This window comes from Heterocephalus glaber, unplaced genomic scaffold, assembly GCF_053883595.1.
Source record: "Heterocephalus glaber isolate CG9 unplaced genomic scaffold, H.glaber_assembly_v1.0 deba00001452, whole genome shotgun sequence".
NCBI classification, from domain to species: Eukaryota; Metazoa; Chordata; class Mammalia; order Rodentia; family Bathyergidae; genus Heterocephalus; species Heterocephalus glaber.
In genome coordinates, this window is record NW_028258302.1 from 7,264,870 (window position 1) to 7,292,291 (window position 27,422).

General features: G+C 46.3%; 1 protein-coding gene across 11 annotated transcripts in view; it reads left to right on the forward strand.

The window, feature by feature from the left end:
- Positions 1-2,477: 2,477 nt before the first annotated feature.
- The window catches only part of Stk40 (serine/threonine kinase 40), a 44,882-nt gene continuing 19,937 nt past the window's right edge, over positions 2,478-27,422 (forward strand). Inside the window, exons 1-3 of one of the 11 annotated variants that reach the window (XM_021263341.2) lie at positions 3,088-3,284; positions 13,540-13,645; positions 14,451-14,656. The gene's annotated coding sequence lies outside the window, so the exon portion shown is untranslated. The other 10 variants (XM_087215291.1, XM_021263342.2, XM_087215290.1 and 7 more) reach the window with 10 other exon arrangements.

Consider the following 27,422-nt stretch of genomic DNA (forward strand, 5'->3'; position numbering starts at 1 on the left):
GTGATGCCCAGCCCAGCACTTTTTTTCTTTTTTTTTTTAAGAGTAGGAAAATTTATTGGGGAATAAGAATGAGGAATAGAAATAGCTCCTAAGAGACAGGAGGGGTCCTGAATGAATTGCCAAGGAGCCCACTTCTTTGAGAAAATTTTATAGAACAAAAGTATGAGGTGGGTACAACGTGAGTCAAAACTATAATCAACCAATAAGATTACAAGTAGAGCTGCTTCAGTAATATTGATCCAATAGTAACAAGGACATATGGATGACATTAATCTTGGCCGATAATCTATAGTCTTAGTCTAGTTTTAGTCTTAGTGGGTGGAAGAAGATGGCCATCCCACCCCTAATGAGATAATGGTTTATTAATGCAGGACATCTCAAAAGGGTGGACCAATTTTAAACTTCTGTTTTTCCCTTAGGGAAGTATGTAAACTGGCCATTGTGACTTTAATCTTCTTTAGATGCACCTCCAGCCACAGTTCCGATGTGTTCTCATCTTCTGCACTGATTCCCTCAAGGGCCTAGTCTTGTCTGACTGCCTATAATATTTCTACCTGACTTAGCTGTCTATAATATTCCCCCCACTGGAGGTTTCCCTAACTGCGGACAGGGGAGAATGGGCATAGTTTCCATCCAGCTGCTTCGTGCTGAGAAGGGTTGGTATAGGCAGCCCAGCACTCTTCACATCATACTGATGGCAGAATTAAGTTAGAGTAGCCTCTGCTCACCTTAGTTGTCATATCCAGCTACCATGTGGATCTGACACTCAAAATTTGCCATACCTAAACCTTGGGGCTTGCCCACAGAAAGAGTGAAAAAAAAAACAAACTTGAAAACAGCCAATAAGAAGAGCTGACCTTCAGAAGCCTGAAGAGGGCCCTAGAGGTTGAGGGTCTCTTCCCCTCCTTCTGTGACAGGCAGATCTTCCTTTACCTCATCAAGGAGTGGTGTTGTGACAGGCATCACTTTGTTACGGCATCTCCGTCTGCCAGTCAGCCAGAGCTGGAGAGCCAGAAGGAGCATGTCATCACATGTGTGTGTCCCAGCCATCTCCTTGTGTTAGTGTCCTGGTGACAGTTTTTCATTTTCTCTGGCTGGCACCCCTACTTTCTGTTCATTACCTCTTCTCCTCCCTTCTCCTCCTCCTCCTCTTCTTTGTTAAAATCCTATATTTTGGGGCTGGGGATTTAGCTCAGTGGTTCCAGCGCCTGCCTCACAAGCACAAGGCCCCAAGTTGATCCCTGGTACCAAAAAAAAAGTCCTATATTTTGAATCAGCTGAGAATCTCCTGGGGGTGGGGATGATGGTGTCATTGCCAAGTGATTCATCTGGCTGATAATTAGCGCCCTGGAAAACGCAGAATTCATTCTTGTCAGAGTCAGGGCTTCCGGAATCCTGGGGCTTCTCCCTTTATCAAAAAGAGAAGTATGGAGGGCTGGGGCCTGGCTTCTCCATGTCTGTCTTTTGGCCATCCACTTTCTTGAGATTCTGCCGCTAAGGTGACACTTTCTAGGTCCTGTGAGTAGCTGTTTTCATAACTTACTGAGTCCTCACAATGATCCTATGAAGAGTTATTTCTGTCTGTATAAGCAAGAAGTTCTGGGAACTTACACTTAGTTATCTAGCTTGTGACACAGGAGGGATTTAAATTCTAGCTTTTAGAAATCCACCAGACTGGGTTCAAAGCACAATCCTGCCATTATTAGCTGTGTGCCTTTGAACAGGTTACTTTCCCTTTCTGAGCCTTATCTGTAAACAGATGCCTAATGCTGGTGTCTCTTAAGTGCTTAACACAATGGGTGGCACAGCAGTGGGAAATGCTCTGATTACTGTTACTCAGCCCTTTATGCAGTTTAATAGGCACTAGGCATTCAGAGAGACAATGAAAAGGAAAGTGGTGGTGGGGCCGCCAGACCTCCCTCAGATCAGCCCTCATGTCCAGGTACTATCTGTATGGATATGTTCATTACCTCTTTTCCTCCTTTCTTTTTCTTTCTTTCATTTAATTTAATTTTTTCTTTTCCTCCTTTCTTTCTCTTTTTTTCCTTTGTTAAAATCCTGTATTTTGAATCAGCCGAGAGTCTCCTGGGGGTGGGGATGTGGTGTCATTGCACATACACATAAGTGCCTGGCCACACACCCTAAAATCCAGCAGTGCACACAGGCTTGGACACGAGTGCCTACACATGGATGCAGAGTGACCCAGGGGACAGCTGAAAAGACAGCTGAGAGTTAAAGTCACAAGCAGCAAGGGTCCCGGCTCATTTTTCAGAGACAAAGGAGTGGGGCTATGGCCGCTGGTGCTGCCGTCACTGAGCCCTTCTAGCTGCTTCTGCATGCCAGGGGACAGAAGTCAGGCTCTCGGAGGGCCCAAGTGAGTCACCACCATGATGCAATCCCTTTAAAGGGCTCATCTGCTGGTGCTAGAAGCTGATTCATGGAGGGCGTGGCTGTTGGAGGAGGAGAAAGGGATTGAAACTGTGGTAGGAGAGACTTGGTTAGGTGACTGGAATCATTAATAGGAACTCTTTCCTGTAAACCTCCCTGGTCAGGACTACAGAAATCTCCAAGTTGAAGCTGGCTATCCTTGGGGTTTCTAAAGGGCCTACACAGAGGGAAATTAATTATGAGAGTTAAGATAGGAATTCTTGTCTTTTATTGAGCCTAACTGCAGAGCTTCCCGCACAGAGTTCCAGAATCCAAGAAATAGGCATTAAGGAAGTATCACTTTTCTGATAAATAAACGACAGTTGGCAGATTTCCAGCGGCTGGAGAGCTCAACCTCGGCAGAACGAGTTGGACCGTCCGCAAGGTTCTGGGGCGTCAAGGTGGGGCGGTACCTCCGTCCCAGCCTCATGGCAGACATCGATTAACGGTAAGTACCGCCCCCATAGGTCTCAGTCTCCAATAGTTTCATAGCTTTTGGCCCAGGCCCTACTTTGAACCAATCCTCAATCGGATTCTGACCTCTTGCCTGAAGGCTTCCGCCCATCGTCAAAATGGCGACCCAATCCGAGGGGTGTGGGCCCTTGACGCATGAGGGGTGTGTCCGGGAGGGGCGGTGCTGCGCCCGGGAGGGGGGCGGTGCGTCACTTCCGTTGTCAGGTGGCGGCGCCGCAGCCATGGAGGGAGGCGGCGGTGGCAGCTTGGGTGGCTACGCTGGGAGGCGGCGGTAAGCGGCTCCCACGCCCCCGGCCCGGCCCCGGCCCCCCGGGACGGAGCGCGGAGCAGCCCCGGCTCAGGGCTGCGGACTATGGGCGAGCAGCGCTGACCACCCGGGGAAGGTGAGGCCGGGGGTCCCAGAGCAGGGATCCGGGCGGGCGTTGCGGGTTGGCGGGACGGGCCTCAGCAGCCGTGGCGGTGGGACCCGGGTGACAGAAATCGCAACAAGGAATGTCCCCTCCTCCGCTGGGGGTCTGCCTTTCTCCGACAACAGAGAGAGACTCAGTACCTGCCACAGCCCTTACAAAGTAGGCACTATCGGCCCTGCCCGGAGCCATTCACAGTAAGTGAAGCAGCCGGCTTTTAAACCCAGCCAGGTTTTCCCAAAGAGACGCCCTCCACCTCTCCTTGCTTCCCTCCTGATCTGGAGAGTGACTTCAAAGTTAGGACGAATTCCCAGGGAGGGCCATCCAGAGCTTCCTCCTGGACCCCTCACCGGTTGACACCGGCCCCATGGCTGTTGGAGAATTTCGCGTCCTGGGCGGCGTTCAAGTGAGAGAGCTACCTGCTTGCCAGATCCGCATTTGGCTGGTCTTCTTCAAGGGGAGACCTTGCTGTGGTCAGTGTTTCACCTACCCGAGCTGGCTCAGGTCCGCCCATTCCCACGCCACTTGGCCCCACCTTCCAGTAGGTCTGAGTATTCGGACTCCCCACGGTGTTCTCTGCCCACTCACACTCCCCAGGTTTGTTGCCCTTTTGTTGGCGGAAGGAAGGGATGACAGTCATGTTCTGTAGCAGGATAGACTTTGCTCTGTTTTAAGTCACTGGAGGAAACCAGTTGGCTTTGCTTGGTTTTGAGAACCATGAGGAAGAGGGTAGTCATCCTGGGCTGGGCTCCTTTCCCTCTTGGCTGAATTGTTTGGCATGAGATAAGGAAGAGCAGAATGTGTAATTGTAGGAACCAGAGAATCCTTATTTGTAAGCTGTATGGGTGAACTCCAGCTCTCCTTACTGACCCTGCTATGCCAGCTGTTTGTGAATTAGATCTAGACAGGCTAAAGATAACCTTATTCATTCATTCATCCCTCACATAACAGGGTCCTTGCTTGTAAGAGTAGGTAGTGGAACCCAGGTCTGATGGTGCACGCCTGTAGGCTGAGACAGGAGGATAACTGCAAGTTCGAGGCTGGCCTGGGCTACATAGTGTGTTCAAAGCCAGCCTGGATTACACAGCAAGACCCCATCTCAAAAAAAGGGGGGGAGGGTAGGTTCTGAACCCAGATTTTGTGAGTTGAGCAGCTTTCTAGCCGTGTGACCTTGGGCACTTTGTTTAACCTCTCTGCCTCATCTATAAAACAGTGATGATAATATAGAATTATAAAAAAGTTAAAAAATTAAACACATGTAGAATACATAGAACTGGCTGCCACATGACAGTTCAATAACCATTAGCTATTCTCATTTCAAAAAGTTCAGTGGTCTTGTTAGGGAAGACTGACCTGTAAACAAATAGCTGAAATGTGATCTGAAAAAGCTAGCAGCCGGTAATTTCAGCTACTCAGGAGGCTGAAGCAGGAGGATTTGAAATTCCAGCTCAGCCTGGGCAACTTAGTAAGACCCTGGCTCAAAATAAAAAGGGTTGGAGACTTAGCTTAGTGGTAGAGCACTTGCCTAGCATGTGTGAGCCTCACTTCTCAGTACCATTAAAAACAAACAAACAAAACTAGTAGCAGCAAGAACAGAATGCTGTGGGAGCCCAGCAGAGGAAGCTGCTGGCTCATCTTGGGAAGTCTTGACATAAGGGAGGCTGAAGCCAAGTCTTGAAGGAGAGAAGAGGGAGACTTAGCTAAGTGAGAATGAAGAGGAATGTGTTCTACTGCAAGAGAGATTCATAGTTTATTCCAGAAACCTCAGATTGTTGTTCACTGTAGTATAGAAGTTGACATGGTGCAAGATGAAGTAATATAAGTTGACTAAGAAATGTCTGTTAAGGATTTGGGTCTTTATGCCCAGCCATTGGGGGACAGTGACCAGAGGAGTGACATGAATGAATCTGTGTTGTAGAAAGATCTCCTTGGAGTCCTAGTACAGGAGGGAAGAAAGAGGAGAGAAGGACCTCTTTGGAGATCACTGCAGGCTTCTGAGCGAGAAGAGTTGGTCCTGGGGTAGTAGAGTAGATCTCTGCTGCAAAAGCACTGCAACCAGGGGCTAGCCCTCTGCATGGGTCTGGGCTTGGCAAAGAAATGGTCCATGTGGGATTGCAGTTATGTAAGTTGCCACCCTGCTGAGGTGGGGCTGCCTTCTCAGAAGCCCAGTTGTAAGGGGTGTTGCATTTGCTCATTTGTGCCTTGAATTTGACCTTTGGGCATGGCACTAGGCTGTAGTGGCTAGGAGCTGTTTGCACCATCTGACAGATGTAGGTTCTAATCCCAGCCCTACTGGTCACTTACCTTATTCTCTACATGCCCAGCTTTCTCATCTCTAAAACGAGGACAGTAAGAGTAGCTCCCTACTGGGGCAGTTGTGAGGATGAAGTGAGATGTTGCAGGTTGAGTATTTAGCACTCAGCAAGGAGTGAAAGCTTGGTGTTAACTTTTATTACAGCCTGCAGGAAAGAATTTCTAGGAATCAGTTGAAGCAATTCATAGCAACTAGAACTGTGTCCTGTTGAGCTGTCAGAACTGTCCTGAGGGATCACAAGATCACAGAGTTTTATTGTATTCTTGTTGAAAAGGAAACCTGTGGGGAGTTTACCCAGTAGGTACAGGAGCAATGGAGATGATTCAGTGTGGCCCTCTAAAAGAATCATTTTTCAAAGTAGAAGTAAGACTGCAATAGAAAAAAAGCAGTATTTTAAGGTATACATGGGAGAAAATGTATTTAGAGTTCCTTCTGTGTGAGTGCCTACAAGTAACCCTAGTCTGGTGCCTGGATTAGCATGATCAGGAAGCATTATGAACATTGATATGAGTGATGGCTCAAAATACAGAAGCCCAAGTGTATACACATCAGCTCCTATGTGCAACTGACATGTGCTGAGTACTAGGGGAGGAAGAGGATGAGAGGCAAACCTTGCCCAGGAGGAAGTTGTACCCCAGCAGGGGCAGGCGCAGGTGTATAACCCATGGACATGGACATTTGCACAGAGCTTGACGAGTCTCCCAAAAGACGGTACAACATTTATGTGGTGGGAAACCAGCGAGTGGAAGGAGTGATTCACCTTGGGGATGAGGAGAACATTGAAGGAGAGCCCTTAAAATTTGAACTGGATCTTGAGGAGTAATTAGAGTTTTCTGGGGGCTCTACAAAGTACCCCAGGCAGGGGAAGCAGTGTGCACAAGTGTGGTTGTGTGCCTGGTGTGTGTGGCACTTTAGGAACCCCAAGGAGTTCCAGCAGAGGGTGTGAAGAGACCTGACAGCAGCCCATGCTGGAGAGGTAGGCATGCACTGTGCCAGGATGCTTGGACTTTGCATTCTGTTGGTGATGGCTGTCTTAAGTAGAGGAAACAGCAGCAGACCTGCATCTTCCCAAGAGTGCTCTGGCTGCTGTGGAGGATGGATGAGGAGAGAGTGAATGTGGATTTCTAGGAGGCTGTTGCAGTAATCACACACAGTGAGATGAAGGCTTGGATCAGGGCAGAGATGGTGCCGATGGGGAGGAAGGGTAGAGATCAGAGCTGCCTGGTGGAGGAAATCTTTTTTTCTTAGTACCAGGAATCAAACTCAGGACCTTGCACTTGCCAGGCAGGCGCAGCACCACTGAGCTACATCCCTGCTCCCCGCCTTTTTTCTTTCTTTTTTTGGAGGGGAAATCAACTGGACTCTGGGAGTGTTTGGAAGTGAAGGTTGAAAGAGAAGGAACTGTGGCAGGCCCACGATTCTTGGCTTGGGTGACAGAGTGATAGTGCACAGATAGGTGGCTCGTGGAGAAGGTATTAGCTGGTGGAATTCAAAAGCTCCATTCATTTAGGGCTGAGCTCACCCTCAAGGGAGACGATCAATTCCAAAATCTTGTGGAACCTTGTCCTGCTTTGGCACAGGCCTCCCTCCGGTGTTGTGTGGATCAGCACCTGGGAGAAAGTAGCTCCCCTTCCTTTACCTTTCCTCTGCCCAGGAATGACCAGGGAGGTGAACTGCATCAAATGGCAGAAACTCCAGTGGAGCCCTTCTCTCTGAGATAGACACCCTGATTCAGCAAGCCACAGCCCATCAGGTCTGAACAGCTGCAGACCCTCAGGGCAGAAGTACCTTTATCAGCACCCCCTGGAGATCATATCTAGAAAGAGACTTTCAGACTGGATTTACTCCCTGATGCTGGGCCAGCAGATTCAATCCTGCTTCTCAGGAAGGAAAGGCATCTGCAGAGGCTGTCTAGACTCAGAATCCTCAGGGAAGTGAGAGGAAGCCACCATAGTGCTTTTACCCCCTGAGTTCTGAGGGAGCTGGGAGCTGTCCATGAAACATACTGGGCCATAGAGAAGGGTAGCCAATAAACAGGGCTTCAAACAAAGCCTTCAGAATGTGGGAAATTGTCATAGCATCTGTCCTTGGGTTGTGGTATACTGAAGATAGAAGGGAAAGTGGCCGAAACAAGAGCATTTTTTCCTCTTCCACCTGCTCTGGTGACACACTAGCCTTGAAGGTGGCCCTGGGCCGGCAGCTGCTCCTGCATATCCTCCCAGGCTCCTGTAATCAACAGCCAAGAGGGGGCAAGGCTGATATTGCTTGCTTTGCTTTGTTTACTGTGTTAGAGATGATTTTTTTTTGGCACATGTTCATGCCTGTCTCCTCATTTTGGCTACATTGTATCCTTTCTATTTATTTATTTATTTAGGTACCGGGGATCGAACTCAGGACCTTGCATTTGCAAGGCAGGCAATGGCACCACTGAGCTAAATCCCTGGTCCCATTGTGTCCCTTCTTTTTTTTTTTTTTTTTGGTACCGGAGATTGAACTGAGGACCTTGCGCTTGGGAGGCAGGCGCTGGAACCACTGAGCTAAATCCCCGGCCCTCATTGTGTCCCTTCTTGAGTGTAATTTATTCTATAAGCTCTCTGCTGATAATATACATAGGTTAGCTTTTGCTCCTCAAAGCTGAAGTGACTTTCTTTGTGCTTTTGATTTTGCCCACCTTAGGTATCTACAGGATAAATTCCTAGAAGAGGTGTTGGTGCCTCAAAGAGTATCTCTTTTAAAAGAATTTCTGGGCCTCTCCCCTTTTAATAAACTGGAGCAGCCTTACCCCCACCCCCAAAAGCACATCTACTCCTGGCTGGAGTAGATACCAGCAGTGCAGTGTGGTCATTCTCTCTCAGCTGTGGCATCTATGTCTCCCCAGAGCCTAGCCTTCTCTAGGCCTCAGTATTTCAAAGAAACCAATTGTTGGGAAGCACCAGGGGGAGCAAAACCAAGAAGGGCTCTTGTCATTTGGAATGAAGCTGTCCCCTCTAAAAATGTTGGCAGACCACCATCTACCTGGCAAGAGAGATAAAGGATCTTCTGCCTGTAGGAAGTCTGTGGCCCAGCGGTCCAAAAGAAAGAGAGAATACGCTGGTCACTGGGGTGGAGATTGGCTGGAGAAGGACTGACCTGGCTGTTGTATGTCTTTGAGTTTGGGGCAGAGCTTCTGTGAAGTGCTTAAAGCTTAGTTCATCCACTTGGAAAACCTTGGGACTGGTATAACCTGACATTCTGTAGGGTCTTTGGACCCTTGTGCTGGCATCTGCCAGCTCTGGAGAACAAGAACTGCTATACTACTATGGCAAGTATGACACTCCTGCCATTACCAGGTTTTAGGGTTGAGACTCAGTATATTCTCTTCTGATTCTTCTGAGGTGTTTCCTCCTAAAGAAACAGGAAAGAAAACAGCAGAAAAGAAGGCTTCCCACCACCATTCAGTCCTTTGCATAGTAATCTGCAGTATGATATTGGTGTCTCTGATTTACAGAGCAGCCACCCTTACACAGCCAGTGAGGACAGAGCTGGGATTTCCAGCCCACATTTGTGTAACTCTAGAACGCATGCTATCCCCTTCCTCAATTCTGGCCAGGCCCTGGCCGCACGGATGCCAGTCCACATAGCATTTTAGATTCAAAGCCATAGAGCTAGAGGAGACCTTGACAAACCTGAACCAGTTCCTTCTTTGCCAGAATGAAATTACCACTGCCTGGAGACAAGTTCTTCCCCTTCCTTCCCTTTGGGATAAGGAACCTTTAAATCACATTACCCACCAGTTAAGGGCCAAGGCTTAAGTCACACATGGCTTCAGAACACAGCTCTGAGTGACCTTGAACAAATCATTCTAACTACAGTTTCTTCCTCTGCAACATGGGCATAAAATATCTGCACCTAAACTAATAATTACTAGTTTAAACACCAGGTATCTTTTAGGCTAGTGCCTGGCATGTCATTGGGACCCCAGGTCCAGCTCTAGTGAGGCCCAGGGGATGTCTTTATTCACAGGTCCGTGAGTATCCCCAAAGAGATCTCCTGAGCCAGCTTTCAGCCCTTGTGTATGCTAGTTAGCAAGGAGGAAAATTGTTCTAGACATGTTGGTAAGCTGCCTGGGAAGAGCTGAAGCTTACCAGGAGTGTTGTCCTTGACCCTTCCCTCCACAGTCCCCTGATGCACCCTTGCGTTGGCACTCAGGGTCACACGTCTGGAGCACTTAGGCTACACCTGTTCCCGTGCCATACCCTCTGAAGTCCACCATCTCTGAGGCCCAGCCTCCCCTGATTCCGTTACTGTGCTTAACTGTTCTAGTGGGTTCAGAAAATCTCTAGATCTTCAAAAAGTATTACTATAAAAGCCGGGCTTTGTGCCACAAGCCTGTAATCCCAGCACTCTGGAGGCTGAGGCAGGAGGATCGCAAGTTCGAGGCCAGCCTGGGCTACAGATTGAGTTCGGGGCCAGCATGAACTACAAAGGAAGACCCTGCCTCAAAAAAAAAAAAAGTATTATTATAGTCTATGGTAAAGCAGTCAAATAATACATAAAAATATACAAAAATATATCTCACCTTGGCTCCTTAGTTCTATTTCCCGGCAGTATCCATTGTTGAGTTTCTTCTGGAGATTTCCTATGCATATTTTTAAAAGTGTATATATAATCTTTTTTTTAAGTCAAAATAGGATCATATTATATATATATATAGTACTGCAGTTTGCTTTTCTTGGATAACATACACATCTTTCTCAGCAGGTTTGGGTCTATTCTAAAAGGCTGCATAGTACTACAATAGACAAAACATAATTAGTTAACCAGTCCTTTCTTGGTAGACATTTAGATTGTTTCCTCTTCTGGGGTGTGTGGGTGTTTTGATTTTTGTGGTTTCATTTCTTGCTGCTATGCATGTTTCCACAGGGACCCTTGGTGAACTCATTTCTTTTTGTGAATTTATTTGAATATCTCTGGAGGGTAAATCCTCAGAACTGGAATTGCTGGGCCACAGGCATGTGTATTTCCCTTTTCATTGTTGTTGGTGGTTTCATGCTTTTTTTCTGCACAGCTGCTGGGCCCATGGAGAGTCTGCAGTAGAGAAGCCCCTCTTGAGATGTACACTTGAGCAGACACGTGATGAATGTGCTCTCACTGATGCATGGACAGTGTCTAGACTCCTGGATTTCAATACTGGCCGGCAGGCCTCTCAGTGGCTCAGAGCAGGGGTCCCTTCATGTGGGCCCACCCACCTGGATGAGCTGGGTGGCAGGTTGAGGGGCCCTCCACAGTGCCTGCCATTTGTCTCGGTAATTATGCCAGGCAGCCTCTTGCCCTTCTGAACGGCCACAGCCACTAGCCTTCCATAAAACTTCAGAAAGTGAATTGTATCATTCACTGTCAAAGTTGTGAAATTTAATTTAAGTTTTTATAGAGGCAGTTAAAGAAAAGCCGTTTGTTGGCCCTGTTCCAAATTGCCTTTCTCACAGGATGATTTTAGTGATTTTTGCATTGAAAACAGTATAAAGAGAGAATTACATCCACCTGGACCCAGCCTGGGCTTTCCTGTGTCACTCTGGAAATCTGGGATGCAAGGAAGCATAACATTTATCTAGTGCCTCCTACATGCTGACTTCCACAGTCTTCAGGGGAATTCTCCTCAGTGGCAACACTGTCTTCCCATCCCATCCACCACCACCACCCCCGCCCCCATGCCCTTATCTAGCTGAGGAGGCTGTGAGCATGTATCCAGGTCACTCAGTAGACAGATGGTGGCTCTCAGACTTAACCAATCCTTCTTCAGTCACTTGCTGCTTTCTCCTTGCCTTATTTGGACTATCATGGGTGGTAAGACTTGAACTTCACTTAGGACTCCATGGCAAGCCTTGTTCCCAGGCTGAGTCACCACACAAAGCAATAACTGATGTTTTGAGTTGAGGGGCCCCTGAGTCACATGCTCATGCCAGAATCTCCCTTGTTGCAATCTTCTCTTCTAGCCTAAGTGAGCTGGAACAGGCTGGCATGACAGGGGAGTGGTGTCAGTGACACTCTCTGCCATCCCTGCACATAACAGAAGGTCCCCTGCAGCGCCAAGTGCCACCATGAATGTCTCCCAAGCCAGTGTGCTTGGCTGCTTCTCCAGACTGCATCTCTGGATAGAGGATACCAAGCCAGCTCAGCCCGAGAAAGAGCTATTAAGCCTGTCCCTTCCTTCTCTGACACCCACACACTGTGACAGATTATTTGTTGTCACATCAGCTGTTTCCGGAGACAGGGAGTGGGTGCTGAGCTTGTGGCAGGGCTGGCAGTGCTGGCCTGGATTCTGTTCTCAGAAGCCCTCAGAGTGCTTGCTGGTGAAGCCCTTTGCCCCAGGAATAACCAGACTGCTTTACCATTCACAAGGCCTGGGTTCCTCACTCCATTGATCTATTTACCAGAGGAACCTACAGAGAGAATCTCTGTCCCCCTCTGTCTGCATAGCCCCAAGGCTTTCTTCCAGAACTGCTCTTGGACTCATCCCATGCTCTGCTTACACCCGTTAAACAGGCCATAGTGGTACCCACTGGGGACTTCATCAGGGCAACGAAGAGGGACATCAGTGATTACACAGTCCCCTTGTGTGGGAGTAATCCATGAATCCTGTCTCCTAGTCCTGGATCCCTGAGCTGCAGACATGGGCCTTTTTAAACCCCTTCTGGTCCCCAGGCCTGCTGTGCTCAGTGTGTGAGAGTCCTGCTGAGAAAAGGCAGTAGCAGAGGATGGTCTTTTGCAGATGTGCTGGGGAGCAGGCTGGGCACAGGGCCTTCTTTCTGAGCACCCCTCCCACTTCCCACTGGCTGAGTCACTTCCTCTCTGGCTGCTGCAGGTATTCTCCCACAGGCCCAGAGCGGGGCAGCTTTGGGGGGTGGGGCTCACCCTGTGCACAAAGAGAACTCTAGTTAGAAGCAGCCTGTTCACCCATAACCCCCAAGATAGTGAAACACGATGTTTAGAGAATTGATGTTATTATGCATTCTTGACAAATTGGGGCTAGGCATATCCTGCATTTTAAAAATGATCAAAATCATCACTCTGTTTAGGAACCATGAAAATGACAGCACATACGTGAATCTGTGTCATCACGGAGTCCTGGCTCAAGTCAAAGGATTACTAGTCCTCCTGTCTATCTGCCTCCCCATCCCCCCAGCGTCCATCCTGAGCACAAAGCAAATGACATTCAGTGGCTCCTTCAGTGTCCCAGGGAAAGGGTTTGGTCCTCCTTCAGCAGTGGCTCTCATTTAGACTCAGTGGAAATGCCCCAAAACAGCTTGCTAGCAGTAGAAGAGACTAGGCCTCAGGGAGCCTCCTGTCTTCAGACTCTAGTTTCTCAGTAGTGAAAGGAAGGACAAAGAGCTGAAGATGTAGCTCACAGGTACAGCCAGAACTTGTCTAGCTTGTGTGCGGCTTTGGGTCTATCCCAGCACTATACATGGACAAAGGGGAGAAAGTTATGAGAATTAAAGAATCTGGGAAACCCCACGAATGGTTCCTGGTAAGTAGGAAGTACCCATCAAATGAAAGTTTAGACGGTTATATGCCTGTAGTGGCACATGCATGAAATCTTAGCTAATCAGGAGGCTGAGGCAAGAGGATGGAAAGTTCAAGGCCAGCCTGGATGTCTTAGCAAGACCCTGTCTTTAAAAAAAAAAACATACATTGGGGCCGGGATTTAGCTTAGTGGTTCTGGCGCCTGCCATGCAAACGCAAGGTCCAGAGTTCGATCCAAGTACCAAAAAAAAAAGCATACGTGCCTGGAAAGACCTGGCCACCAAGGAGGTCACCTCTGCACAGAGCAGGGAACCCTTGGCAAAGACATCAGGACACCATCAGCCGTGGGATCATATCTGATCCTTCAGCTGTCCTGTGGATGAAGGAGTGAGTGTCACCATCCCTGTTTTACAGATGAGGAAACTGAGGCCCACGAAGGGTGAGTGACTGGTGTAGGATCACAAAGGCAAACCTGCCTCACATGACCCTACACTGATCTCTCTCTCCCGACTGGCAGTGGGTAAGTGGTCCTTGCTTTTGTGGGCTACAACTTCCTCTTGGTTTCCTGAGTTTACTGTGGATGGAGAAAGGTGTGAGGGAAGTTCGTGGCCCTGGCAGAAGCATCTAAATGTGAGTATTGAGGTGCAATGGGGGTAGCTTCGAGAAGGCTGGGAGGAGGAGGGCTCAGTAACTCAGCCTGTGACTGCCACCCTTTTCTCCAGAGACCCCACTCAGGGATCCTATAGCACCTCCTCCAGGGACAAGGACGGCCATCCTCCCTCTCTGCTCACTTACTGCTCCCAGGCTCCAGAAGAGTGGTTGTCTGTAGGAAATGCAGAGGGTGCTGCCCTCTCTGCTTGCCCTTCTTAGGACCAGGCCAACTTGAGATGCAGTGGGGACAGTTGAGGAAGCAGTGTGGTCACATAGAAGGAATGTAGGCTTCAGCGAATGTGAACTGTTTACATTCCAGCTTTTCAGCAGCTAGCTGGGTACTGTAACTTTAGTAGGTCTCAGTATGTCTAAATCTCAGTTTCTTTTTCTACAAAATGATGTTTTTGTATGTTTCAGAGGGGGAAATCAGTTATAATTATGTGTTTGCAAATGCTTTATATACCATAAATCCCTGTACAAAAACTAGGATAGTTAATGTAAGAGTGTGGGCCTCCCATGTGGATTCTCTGTCTGAAATTCACTATCTAGAGAGGGCACAGAGAATTGGCCAGAGACCTAGCAGCCCTCAGGTGTGAACGCTAGCCAATAAAGCATGGATTCACCAGTTATCTTAGTTCATATTGCTCACCTCAAGTTTTGTCCTGTCATTCCAGGTGTAGTCTAAGTGTGGAATTTGGCCTCTAATGAAAATGGTAGGAATTTTTCTGACCAGCTGGAGGATCTTCACACCACAAACCTAAAGTAGTCTGGGAGACCTGCTGCTGGTGAACGGGCAGGCCAGGCTGTTACTCTCGCCTTCCCAAACCTTGCATCAGGAAAGCAGACTATGCTGGATGCAGAAGGGACGTTCCTGTGCCAGGTGCTCTGTCCTTTCTTCAGTAAGGGGTTCTGCTTGCCTCTTGCATTTGGTCCATGGGTTTGTGGGAGTGGCTCTTCAGAAGCAATCACTGACTGCTCTCATCCCCAGGTAATCAGCCAGTTAAGACCCTGCCTGTGCATTTCTGATATGGGACTTTTCCTGGTCAAACTGCCCAACACCAGTGCAGCTCCGGCCTGCAGCTGGGACACTGTCTACCACATGGAGTTGGTGCATTTTGGCTAGTCTGACTGGATATATTTCTTTTAGTCCCAGTCCAAACCCTGGTCTCTAGTTGGACAGAGTTTGCCTACAAACCACACCTTTTACCTCTTATCTATCTCTGCTGCTCCAACAAGGGCATTAGTGCCTTCTTAATGCATGACATACAGTCACTGTTTTCTCTTTCAGCAGTCTGTCAGGCACTGGGCTGGGTACAGGCAAGCAGAGACAAATGAGAGCCCATATCTGGGATGGAGAAGTCAGATAAACCAATGGTTACAGCCTTGTGGGAGGGGATGGGTGTGCTTGGGTCCTCTGGGAGCTGGAAAAGGAACGGCAGCACTGGAAGGCAGCCTTCCCACAAGACCTGCTGCAGAGGATCAGTGAGCACTGAGAGAAGAATGAGCCAGCTGGGAGAAGGGTAGGGCAGGGTGTTCATGGCACACTCAAGGACTCATGAGTTATTTGTTATGGCTGCATATAGGGTGCACAGGAGGACAGTGAAGTGGGGAGGAGCTTGGGTTTCTTTTTTCTTCTCTTTTTTTTTTTTAAATTAAAAAAATTTTTTTTTTTAGCCAGGGTCTCTCTATGTAGTCCAGGCCGGCCTTGAACTCACTATGTAGTCCAGGCTGGCCTCACGCTTGTGGCAATCCTCCTACCTCAGTCTCCTGAGTACAGGCATGCATGATCCCCAGCTTGAATTTCTTCCTGAAAACCATGGGAGGCCTTGGAGGACCTCCACTGCTAACAGACAGATACTGCAGCCTGCTGGAATCTGCTGTTTGTCCAGCTCCAGTTACCCTGGTAGCTTAGGTGGCATTTTCTAATGGAGTGTCTCCTGCATCTTTCCTACCCAACCTGAAGGAGATCAGTGTCATCGGTATCCATCACTCCCTCTCCCACACCATCTGATGAGGAGAAACCCTCAGGATGCGCCGCAAAAAGGCAGTCAGATGGTGGACCTAGGAACTGCATGGAGGCTCCCATTTTTCCTATCCTTGGCCATACAACATTAAACTCGTATTCATGCTAGGGTGGCTCTACCCAATAAGTATGAGGTTCCAGGGCTGCCACTGTGGCTGTGTACCCAAAGGAAGACCCTTTGAACCTGTGAATCGGTCTTGAGAGCTATTCCAGAGGTTAGACTTTCTCCTTTGCTCCCAAGGACCTGAGAGTAAATTCCAGACATTGTGACCCTTCTCCATTAAACACTTTATGCATGTGTCACCTAAGAACAAGCACATAGGACATTGTATTATGTAACCACAATAGTTTTCAAATTCAGGAAATGTAACTAGTAGGATAATATTATCTAATATATGGTCTATATTCAGATTTTGCCAAATGCTCAGCCATTTCCTTTCTAACTTTTTTTTTCCAGGATCACCCCTTGTTTTTATTTTGTGTATGTCTTTAGTTTCTGTTAGTCTAGAATAGTTCTTCTTCTCTAACATTGATTTTTTTTTTTTTTTTTGGTACCAAGGATCGAACTCTGGTCCTTGCGCTTGTGAGGCCTGCGCCAGAACCACTGAGCTAAATCCCCGGCCCTAACATTGATGTTTTTGAGTTGGATACACCATTTTGTTGAATGTACCTCAATTTGAGTTTGTCTCATGATTAGATTCAGTGTATACATTTTTGGGCAAAAAAGCATAAATAATGAGTGCATCATATCAGGAGGTACGTTATATCCATTATTGGCAATATTAACTTTGATGATTTAGTTCAGGTTGCAGCTTGTTTTTTACAGCTGAGGTGTATTTACACAGGAATATCACTGAGTTTTAAACCGTACTGTTCAGCTGTTTTAACAAACATACACAAGAAACTGTGTCATTCAATAATAAAAGTTTTACAGTCCAGTATATGTGTTCTGCCCTCCTCCCCAAGTCCTGCTGCAAAATATCCTGGAGTCTTGTTTTTTGTGACAGATCTCACTGTGTAGTTCAGATTAGCCTTGAACTCACTATGTAGCCTAGGGTGGCCTCGAACTTGCAGCAATCCTCCTGCCGCTGCCTCCTGAGTGCTGGGATTCCAGGTGTGTGCTACCAGACCCGGCTAGGGCACTGCATCTTAATTCCAAATTCCTTCCTAACTCCCACACTGCACAACAACTGAAGCATGACAGTAGAGCTCTGCAATGTGACATTACCATCTTGGACAGTCCCTTACTGTGCCCCAAGTGGATAATTGTCAGCTGGTGCACCAGCCTTTGCTTGCAGAGTAGGGTCTCTGCTTCCCCAAGGACAGTGACCAAGAGGACACCATGGTTTGTGCTTCCACTCAAGAGAAGAGCCACCCCTTCCCCCGAGCTGTACTCAGCCTTCTACTGCAGGATGCATACCTGGCCCTGCCCAGTACTCCTCCACTTCTGCATTGGCTCCAGCTCACCCCAGGTGTACTGGGCAGCTTTTCCTTGCTGTGACCAAATACCACTTAAAGGAATAAAGGTTTATTTTAGCCCAACAGTTTCAGAGGTTTCAGTCCATGATTGGCTGGCTCCAAGGCAGAACATCGTAGTGGTTGGGGAGACAGAGGAAAACTGCTCACCTAATGGCAGCCAGAAAGCAGAGTGAGAAGGAAAGAGCCAAAAAGGGAATGGCCAAGGACAGCATTTAACCTTCAAAGCCTACCTCTAGTGACCTGCTTCATCCAGTTAGGCTACACCCCCTAATAAACCCATTCAACTATGAACTCATCAGTGTATTAATCTGTTTACCTCGTGATCTGTTTACCTTTCTAGGCCATACATCGGAACACTTATGCATTAGAGACTAAGCCCTCGATGTATGAGTCTTTGGGGAACACATTTATATTTTTGTTTGGTTTGGTTTTGGGGTTTTTTGAGACAGGGTCTTGCTGTGCAGTTCAGGCTGGCCTTGCCACTCTCACTATGTAACCCAGGCTGACCTCGAACTCAGGCAGTCCTTCTGCTGCAGCCTCCTGAGTGCAGGAATTACAGGTGTGGGCCACCAGGCCTGGGGTAACACTGTGTTTGAGCCATAACACCAAGTTTCTCTTCCCCACTGGATGAAGCATGGCACTCAGGTTGACCATCAGACCACTCCCGTCTATAGTCTCAGGCACCAGTCAGCAGGTTCAAAGCCACTGAAGCCTTCATTCTGATTACGTTCCTCTTTTTGCTCCCCTATCTCCAAAACCAACTGTCCTTTTCTACTCGGGCAGGAGAAATTCAGTGCTACTGTACTTAAGCTAATCATACCATAGGTTCTCGTGCCTACCCTATCCTAAAAGGTGTACTCTGCTAAGCCTTTTGTGTAGGTTATCTCACTTCATCCTTAGAACTACCTTGTAAGTAGAGAGGCTGCTATACTCTGTAATTTGTAGATAAAGAATAAGTACCTTGTCTAACAGCTGGACAGTATGAAGTGATGGTCCTAGGGTTTGAACCCAGGTCTGACCTATTCCAGAACCCGTGGTTCCAACCTTCAGCCTCAGGGTGACTGGGCCATGCACAGGACAGCTGGGGCCCTCAGTCCATTTCACCCTCAAATGTTATACAAATGTGCTCTCCTGTGTCATGAGGCAAAAAAGACTGAGACGCATTGTTCTAACCACAGTACCTTTGGTACACTTGGGCAGAGACTTTTTCCTTCCCTCAGGATCTTGGGCCTGCCAAGATCCCTTATCAGTACATGGCAAGTAGGATTGAGGCCACAGATGGGCAGGCAGCTCTGTCCTCACTTCCAGTGCCAGGTGGACTGGGTAGAGGTGTGGGGTCCCTGACTTCAGCAGAGAGTGCCAGAAGTAAAGACCAGAAGACAGAACTGCAAGCTTAGGATCACTTTGTTTTTTCAGAAAATCTTTATTTCACACAAGTGCATTAAGTGTGTCCATTACAAGACACAACATATTGAATTATGAAGATTCATATTAGACACAATCACGTCTGTTCGTTATCAAGTGCGTACGTGTATTTGTGCGTTGTGTCTGTGCTCTGGTCATTCAGCAGTAAACCTTGATTTGAGGTCATCTGTTTAGGCGGTTACCTCTCCAAAAGTGCCCCCCTCATGTATTTATAAATGATTAATTATAATATCGTTTAAAATATTGATGTCAGTAACATTTATATTTAGTTATATATTAAATTTTCATTTCCTATTTCAATATTTCCATCATGTATTGCATCAGATGTACCAAATGTGTCTGATGATCTTAACTGTGGCTTATTTTTCGAGTAGGGCTTATATTAGAAGCATCTTGAAAAATCAGGCTGGGCTTATTTTCTAGTTAGGTCTTATTTTCGGGGAAATATATATAGCCCTAAACTTGCAGGGGATTACTTATTTTGTATTGACTTATTTCTGTTTGACAGCCAAGAGGCTCGGAAGCAGGGATTGAGACTGCTGACAGGGACAGACTGAATACTGAAGCTTTTGGCTCAGCCTGACCCTGCAGAGATATAGTCCTTTGGCTCCTTAGTAGGCATTGGCAGCTGCTGACAAAACATGGCTCCCAGCTGCGGTTATCCATCCATACACACACACAAATGCACATTCCCACAGCAAGTAATTCACAGGGCTCGGACCAGGGTTTGTTCCCTTACAGGGACTGTCCTTGTACTGTTTCTTCACCACATTCCCCAGAAACCCAAGGGTTACTGCTAGAAGCCCAGGATGAGGCTGAGTGCAGAGCCTTCTGTACTTGTCCAGGCCCTGCTATTGCCTCTGTTGGCTGAGGGAAGGAGGTTCCCTCTTCCCTGTGCCTGTGCATCCTATGGCAGGGACCATGTCTGGCTCCTTTCTGTACATATCCATGTGTAGGTCCCTGTGAGGATACTTCTGGGTGTAAGTGAATGGACCTAAACTCCTTGGCCAGGCTTCAGCTGCCTCATAGTTGGGTGGAGCTGAGCACAGATTGATCTGGGGAGGACATTGGCTGTTTCCTTAGCTTAGTACCAGGCCGGGGATTTAGCTCAGTGATTCCACTGCCTGCCTCATCAGCCCAAGGTCCCAAGTTCGATCCCTGGTACCAAAAAAAAAAAAAAATGGATAGCCTTAGCTCAGTACCATCTTTCTTTACAGCCCATCTCCTTTTGGAAGTGTGTCCATGAAGCTGAGTGATGCTCTGCCACCAGTGCCTTACCTGGCCACCCTACCCACCTCTCCTGTACCCTGTCACGCTATACCACTGGACTCTGGGCTTCCTCATCCTTGGAACCTTGTGTGTCTCTCATGGCCCAGCTGGGAGAGCTGGGCTCATACTGCCCAGTTATTTTAGGGTGAGATGACCTTAGTACCTAATTGACAGGATATGATCTGGTGCCATAGTGGCTGTTTCAGAGCTGAGGCCCTGTCATGCTGTACGTGAGCAGGCCCTGAGGCCCACAACGCCCCAGCTTGGCCAAGCACACAGAGACCCTGATTCCAGCCATGAGGAGCACAGCTGGGCCCACAGAGGTGGGGCTACCAGGCTGGCTTCTCTTTCCACCTGTTTCCCACCTGCACCCTACCCCCCATTGTTGCCTTGTTGAGCTTCCCGAGGAGTTCAGGTTCTAAGGGATTGGCACTGGCTTGTGAAAAGAGCACGCAGGAGTGACAGGTTCAGAGCTCTAGAGACTCCTAAGCCAAGACTGTTGAGTTGCTGGGAAGCTGAGCATTGGGCGTCAGAAACTCCAGGCAAAAGCTTCACCTGAGCCAGCTGAGCCAAGAGCCTGGGCCCCTCGTTCTTCTGAGACTCGAATAGCCAGAGCTGTATCATCATAGACCTCCCTGTGAAGCCAGGATCCATGAGAACAGGTCTCCTTGCCCGAGCGTTTATGGAGTATTTGTGGGTGTGTCTCTGGAGGAAGCATATCAGGTCACAGCAGGTTTTCCCTGGAAGTGTGTCCCCAGGAGCTTCATCTGTGCTTCCTTCTCTAGTCTACCCCACCAACACAGCTTCCAACTCCCCAGTCCTGCCTCTTCACCATGCTTCCATCAACTGAGTGGCATCCAAGGATGTTCAGGAAGGGAGACAGCTTGGCTACCTCTTCCCTGCCAGCATCTTTTTCCTCTCCCTGCCCATCTGCTCCCACCCTTCTGTCTGCCTGTATCTTGGAGCAGTTCCCGTGCCGCTCACTTGAGTGGAATCATAAGTGGGATGGGTGGGGTCAGGCTAATCCCACTCATTGTCTGGGCTGCAGCTGCTCCCTGCAAACTGTTGTCTAGACCATGTGTAGGCAGGCACATAGGCAGTGTCTACACAGATGTGACACACCAAGGTGCACTCCAGGGAACCAGGAAAGAAGGAGGCGGCTCAGTGTCTCAGGAAGATAGAGGGATCAGAATATAGTGATACAGGGTACTGGGCAGCTCTGGCAGGTGCAGGGCTGCTGGCCCTGAGAGGAACCATCCCCAGCTGAAGGGAAGCCATCCATTCATTTGTGGAGTATTGCTGGGCTGGCCACCGAGGTGTGATGGGTTTGTAAAATAAGGCTTTGTTTTCTTCATGGAATTTTTAGAGGGAAGTTTTTCTAGTGGTGGGGGCAGACATTGCCCATGCAAACACACAAGTACATCATTACAGACTGTGGGAAGTTCTGTGAAGGACGCGACGGTACTGTGAGGCAGAGACCCACTGGTTGTGAGGCTGTCGAGGGTTCTCTGAACGAGTGGTGTAGGGAACAGGGGAAGGGGACGTTACCAGAACCTCTGCAGTGAGTCCTGGTCTCCTGCGAGCCACGGCAGCACACGGCGAATTACAGGAAAGGTAGAAAAATGAGACTGAGAAGAAGCTGAGCTTCGGGTCTGATCAGTGCTGCTCTGGGCAGCAAAGACAGAGCCCCCAGCTTACCACGCCTTTTATTCAGTACATCGGGAGAAACAAATGTAACAAATGACTTGCAGAGCGTTCCAGTAGTTCACATTGGGATAAACAAGGTGTAACGGAAGGCTTGCAGAGAGTTCAGTACATCTCCGGCAAAAAAGATGTTAATCAGTCCAAGAACAATGAGGAACTGAGCAGATGTTTGTTCTCCCAGGATGTTTCTTGTCCTGGAGAATCACAGCATCACTGGATCACTGAAGTCTCAGTTGTGACCGGAGGCCAAACTGGAGTTATTCTGTAGCTGGGCTGTAGGCAAGAGAACTAGGCTAACCAAATGATTTATCCCTAGAATTATGTAGCATTGCTCCCAACATATTCCCTTTCTTTTTGTTTTATGTGAAGGGGTTTTATTGAAAAGCAAGCACACCCAACAATGGCTTGTCCCTATGTAGTGTGAGGATTTATAGTTTGACTGGCTTAGCTGTCTATAATAAGCATAATTTTTCTTAATTGGGCCTGTAAAAGGATTAAAAAATCTAACAATTTGTTTTTAAACATTGGGTTTAAACACTTAAAACTTTTGTTGAACTCAAGTAACTATTGTCTTTAGTTATACTTTTCTACTGGGTGTTTAAGACCAAGTTACGGTGAGACCTATATTAAATAAAATCAATCTCTTGTTGTCTAACAAGGTCAATTAAGTCTCCACAGGCACTGTCTTGGAACCACGCATAGAGCCTCTTAGCTCCTCTGTCAGTGTCACCCATCAGGATATGTCACGGCCTTGCTTGACCACATTGCTTCCTGCAAAAGCATGGGAGATTTTTTTTCCTCCAGGTGACATTCCTTTGGCACACTTTTTGTTGGATCTTTACTGTTTTGGTGTTCAGCAACCTCCCTGCTCAGGAGGTTGGATGACTCACCAAAAATGCAGGATCTCAGAGATGGTTTCCTCATGTCCTGGATCTTTTTGTTATTGTTGTTGACCTTGGAGGGCCAGGGCCAAAATATTGGCTGCCTTCTTAGCCCAAATACCTCTTCAGCTTTGGTCTCTAAACTTTGGTTGTTGAACACCCAGAAGAGAAGATCAATAACATTAGCATTGTAAGAGGAGTAGTGAACTCAACTATTATAATTTTACCTGGATATAAGCATTTTGGAATAAAAACATAGTTAAACTGTTATTATTGCCAATGACAGTTGCTGTTGTGGTTGGATCCCCGAGTAGCTTTTTATAGGACGTCATCTAAGGAAAATATATCAGCCTACAAATGTGCCTATTTTCATAGGTGGCTGGAGCATAAGAGAAGGGCAGATACCTGAATCAAAAGGTTATTACCATAAACAATGTTAGAAGACCCATACAATTAGAGGGCATGAATACATTTTGTACACCAGAAAAGGAGCAGTAATAAATATCACAGTTACATAAAACCTTATGTTCTTCACTGTAGTTTGGTACCAAAACCATCTTTCTAATAACACTCTTTTTTATGACACAGAAATTAAGCTTTTGAAGATGACCAATGTGGACATATTACAATAACATTCAGAACGTAACCAATGTAAACATTTTACAATCACATATTTAGCACTTAAATATCAATGATAACCAATGTAATCAATTTATAACATTTAGAATTTAAACTTCAGTGATAATCAATGTAATCAATTTATAACATATTTAGAATTTAAACTTCAGTGATAACCAATGTAATCAATTTATAACATATTTAGAATTTAAACTTCAATGATAACCAATGTAATCAATTTATAATAACACATTGAGACAATATTTGTTGTGGTTTGTCTCCCATAAGATTATAAAAATTACTAGGGGGTCCCTTTAGTGAATTAAGACCAGAATAATTATTTTCTGGGTGGCCACTTCTTTATTCACCAAAGGGAGTACCCACAGTCTCTATTTTGACAAACAAAGAATAAGAATATATATATCTTCCTATTTTACAACTGCTTGTTGCAATTTGATTATTGCATGTAGGTGACAATATACATTACTTTTATAAAATAAATCTCGGTGGCACTTTGATCAGTTAGCAACCTGGGAAGGAAGGCATGCCTTTAATTTAATAACATTTATCTGTAAGCAAGTTTAACAATAGGTGAATATCTTTTAAAAAGTTTTTTCAAAAGGTGAAAAGGAAAAGAGAAAAAAAAAATTGAGCTCAACTGTACAAACAGACAACAGACAAACATATAAGACAATTTATAAAATTAGAGTGCACTCAAATATATTTAGCCAAATTGAATCGTAATATCCTTTTTATGATTATTAGATTTATAATTGTATGACTGGTCAAAAACTTTGGAATAGTCAATTAACAGAGATCTCGAGATTAGAATCAGAAGGAATGAAAGCACTTTTATACCTGTAAATATAAAAGGAGCATTTTGAAGTTGTCCCCCACCTTTATAAATTTTTTACCATAAATCTATAATTATCATTCCTCTGGGGGCATCATCTCAGTCCTGGACCCTGCCATGGATTTGTTGGTTGTCGCTGGTGAGGTGGGTCCCTGAGGTGCAGCTGGCTCATCGCTTTCAGCCAGGGTACTATCACTGATACTGTGAGATGTTGGCGGTTCCACCAGCGTGACCCACGGTCTCACGTTCCAGGAGGGCAGCCACAAGATTTTTTTATTATCTGTTAGGGCACAGGCGAAACCTCTCCCCCACGTTATTAAGGCAGGAGAAATTTTTTGACATATGGCCTTTTGTAATCTTAAAAACAAGTTTAATAATTTAGGTTCTAAGGTAGAGTAGACCATTGCTCCTTAGTCTTTGAGTCAACCAAACTGTATTAAGAGGAATCATTTAAAATATTAAGAGGTTGGGGAGGGAAGTTTTCAATCACAAATATAATGGCTAGCAACTCTGACCTCAGTGGACTAAGACCCAAGAGGGGAACGTTCAGGGGAGAGACAATTACCCCTTTGCCAGGCCTCACAGAGAGCGGTACCTACACGTTCCCATGATATTAAGTTAAGCTGTCCCTTCCTGGGGAAAAGATGGGACATACATTTGCATGTCTTTTAACAAATCTTCACAGCACTCTTAGGTACTGGGTACATAGCTTGCTTTAACAGCGACTTAAGTAATTTGGCAAAGTTACGCTGTTCTGTTGACAGAGACTGACCCACAGTTATAACTCAGCAAAGATAGAAAATTACCCCCAGCTGGACACACTTACCACCGGTGTCCCTCGTCCTAGTCCGGAAATCGTCCTGGGAGATCCGTGTGCTGTCTCTCTTACTCCAAGTTTGTCTCACAGGCGAGTTCACCCCTGGATCCGATTCATATCCACGTTGGGCGCCAAATGTAGGGGACAGGGGAAGGAGACGTTACCAGAACCTCTGCAGTGAGTCCTGGTCTCCTGCGAGCCACGGCAGCACACGGCGAATTACAGGAAAGGTAGAAAAATGAGACTGAGAAGAAGCTGAGCTTCGGGTCTGATCAGTGCTGCTCTGGGCAGCAAAGACAGAGCCCCCAGCTTACCACGCCTTTTATTCAGTACATCGGGAGAAACAAATGTAACAAATGACTTGCAGAGCGTTCAATAGTTCACATTGGGATAAACAAGGTGTAACGGAAGGCTTGCAGAGAGTTCAGTACATCTCCGGCAAACAAGATGTTAATCAGTCCAAGAACAATGAGGAACTGAGCAGATGTTTGTTCTCCCAGGATGTTTCTTGTCCTGGAGAATCACAGCATCACTGGATCACTGAAGTCTCAGTTGTGACCGGAGGCCAAACTGGAGTTATTCTGTAGCTGGGCTGTAGGCAAGAGAACTAGGCTAACCAAATGATTAATCCCTAGAATTATGTAGCATTGCTCCCAACAGAGTGGTACTTCAACTGAGAAGGCTGCCAAGAGATTAGCCAGCAGAGAACCGGAACACCAGGCCAGACACGGTATGCTGGCTTTTTACGGTGTTTCTGGAAGCACTTTGGTTCTTCCCTGCTTTTGTTTGCATCTGCTTCCAGCATAACCCTCCTTGGCAGAAATCACAGCTGAGCCCAGCTGTGCTTTCTGTTCCACCTGCAGACTGTTGGGCTCGCTGAGTGGTGTGGTCCTCAGTACTTTTTTTTTTAAACAAAACATGACTGTATTTCAAAACATAACCAAAATATAAAACAACAAAATAAGAAACACCAAGTATTTGCACAATGGCAATGCATGAAAAAAAATCTTTACATACTGAATCATCCATCATCTCTTAGGAATTAAGAACAGACTCTTATGTTACTACAAAGCGAAGTGAAAGAAACATAACCAAATTAACACAAAGGAACAGTATTGTTATAAAAAGATGAGATGGCTCAACAGTACGATGTATAAAGATGAGAAAGATTAACATTAAGAAAAACCACTTATATTACATTATCAATTATTAGCACATATTGTTATCTAATGGTCACAGTTTTGGGAAATGGGGAATTTTGATTTCAACACTGAAGCACTTACACCAATTAAGAGGAAATTTACTCAAATATAGATTTTGCATACAGTTTTCAGCGGTGATTGTAATCGACATAATTCCAATGCAGCTGAAAAATTCAAATTTACATAAGCATATTTACTACATAGAAAAATTACAGCTAATATATTAAAATAAATTTGTAAGCCAGGCATGGGGTCCTTGTTACTTTTAACACGAAGTCGGTTTTTTTTTCTTTTTGATGTATCGGGTCGTCTCTCCTGCTCTTCAGTTCACTACAAGTAGTCTTCCAGGGCTTGGAATAAAGACGGAAACAACAGCACATGAGAATTTAAGCTACTTGAATGCTCACCTGTTCTGAAGCCTTCCAGAAATATCAGCGAAAACAAACAAAAGGAGGGCTGGGGATTTAGCTCAGTGGTTTCACCGCCTGCTGCGCAAGTGCAAGGACCTGAGTTTGATCACCGGTACCAAAAAAAAAAAAAAAAAAACCAAAAGGAAAAGATAGACATATTTAACTACATAAATGTGTAACCATTTTTTAACATTTAGAACAAGTTAAAAAATGAAGGAAAAAACTACGTTTTATGTCAGTTATAACATTAATATATAAAGAGCTCCTAAAAATAGTAACACAGGCCAAGTGCGGTGGTGCGTGCCTGTAAGCCCAGCACTGGGGAGGCTGAGGAAGGAGGATGGATCACCATGAGTTTGAGGCCACCCTTGGCTATATAGTGAGTTCAAGGCCAGTCTGGACTACATAGTGAGACCCTATCTCAAAAACAAAAACAAAAAAAGTAACACTAATATATCCATAACAAAAATAGAGAAAATGGGCCGGGGATTTAGCTCAGTGGGGCCACTTCCTGCCTCAAAAGCATAAAGTCCTAAGTTTGATCCCCGGTATCAAAAAAAAAAAAGAGAGAAAGTGTAGAGAAAATTTCATAAAAGAAATAATACAACCAGTAAGCATATGAAATTAGTTCAGTCTCAGAAATAAAGAATTATGAATTTTGGGGGATTTAGCTCAGTGGCACCAAAACTGCCTTGCAAGCCCAAGGTCCTGAGTTTGATCACTGGTACTGAAAAAGAATTATGAATTCTTTAAAAATGTTATATTTTACCCATCAAAGTGGCTATTTATTTATTTATTTGGCGATAGAATCTCACTTTGTAGTTCAGGTTGGCCTCAAACTCAGAGTAGTCCTCCTGCCTCAGCCTCCCAAGTGCTGGGATTACAGGTGTGCCCCACCATGCCCAGGGCAAAGTGGCCATTTATGAGAGCAAGGGAAAAAATCCTGTGCAGCTTCTGGGACACTC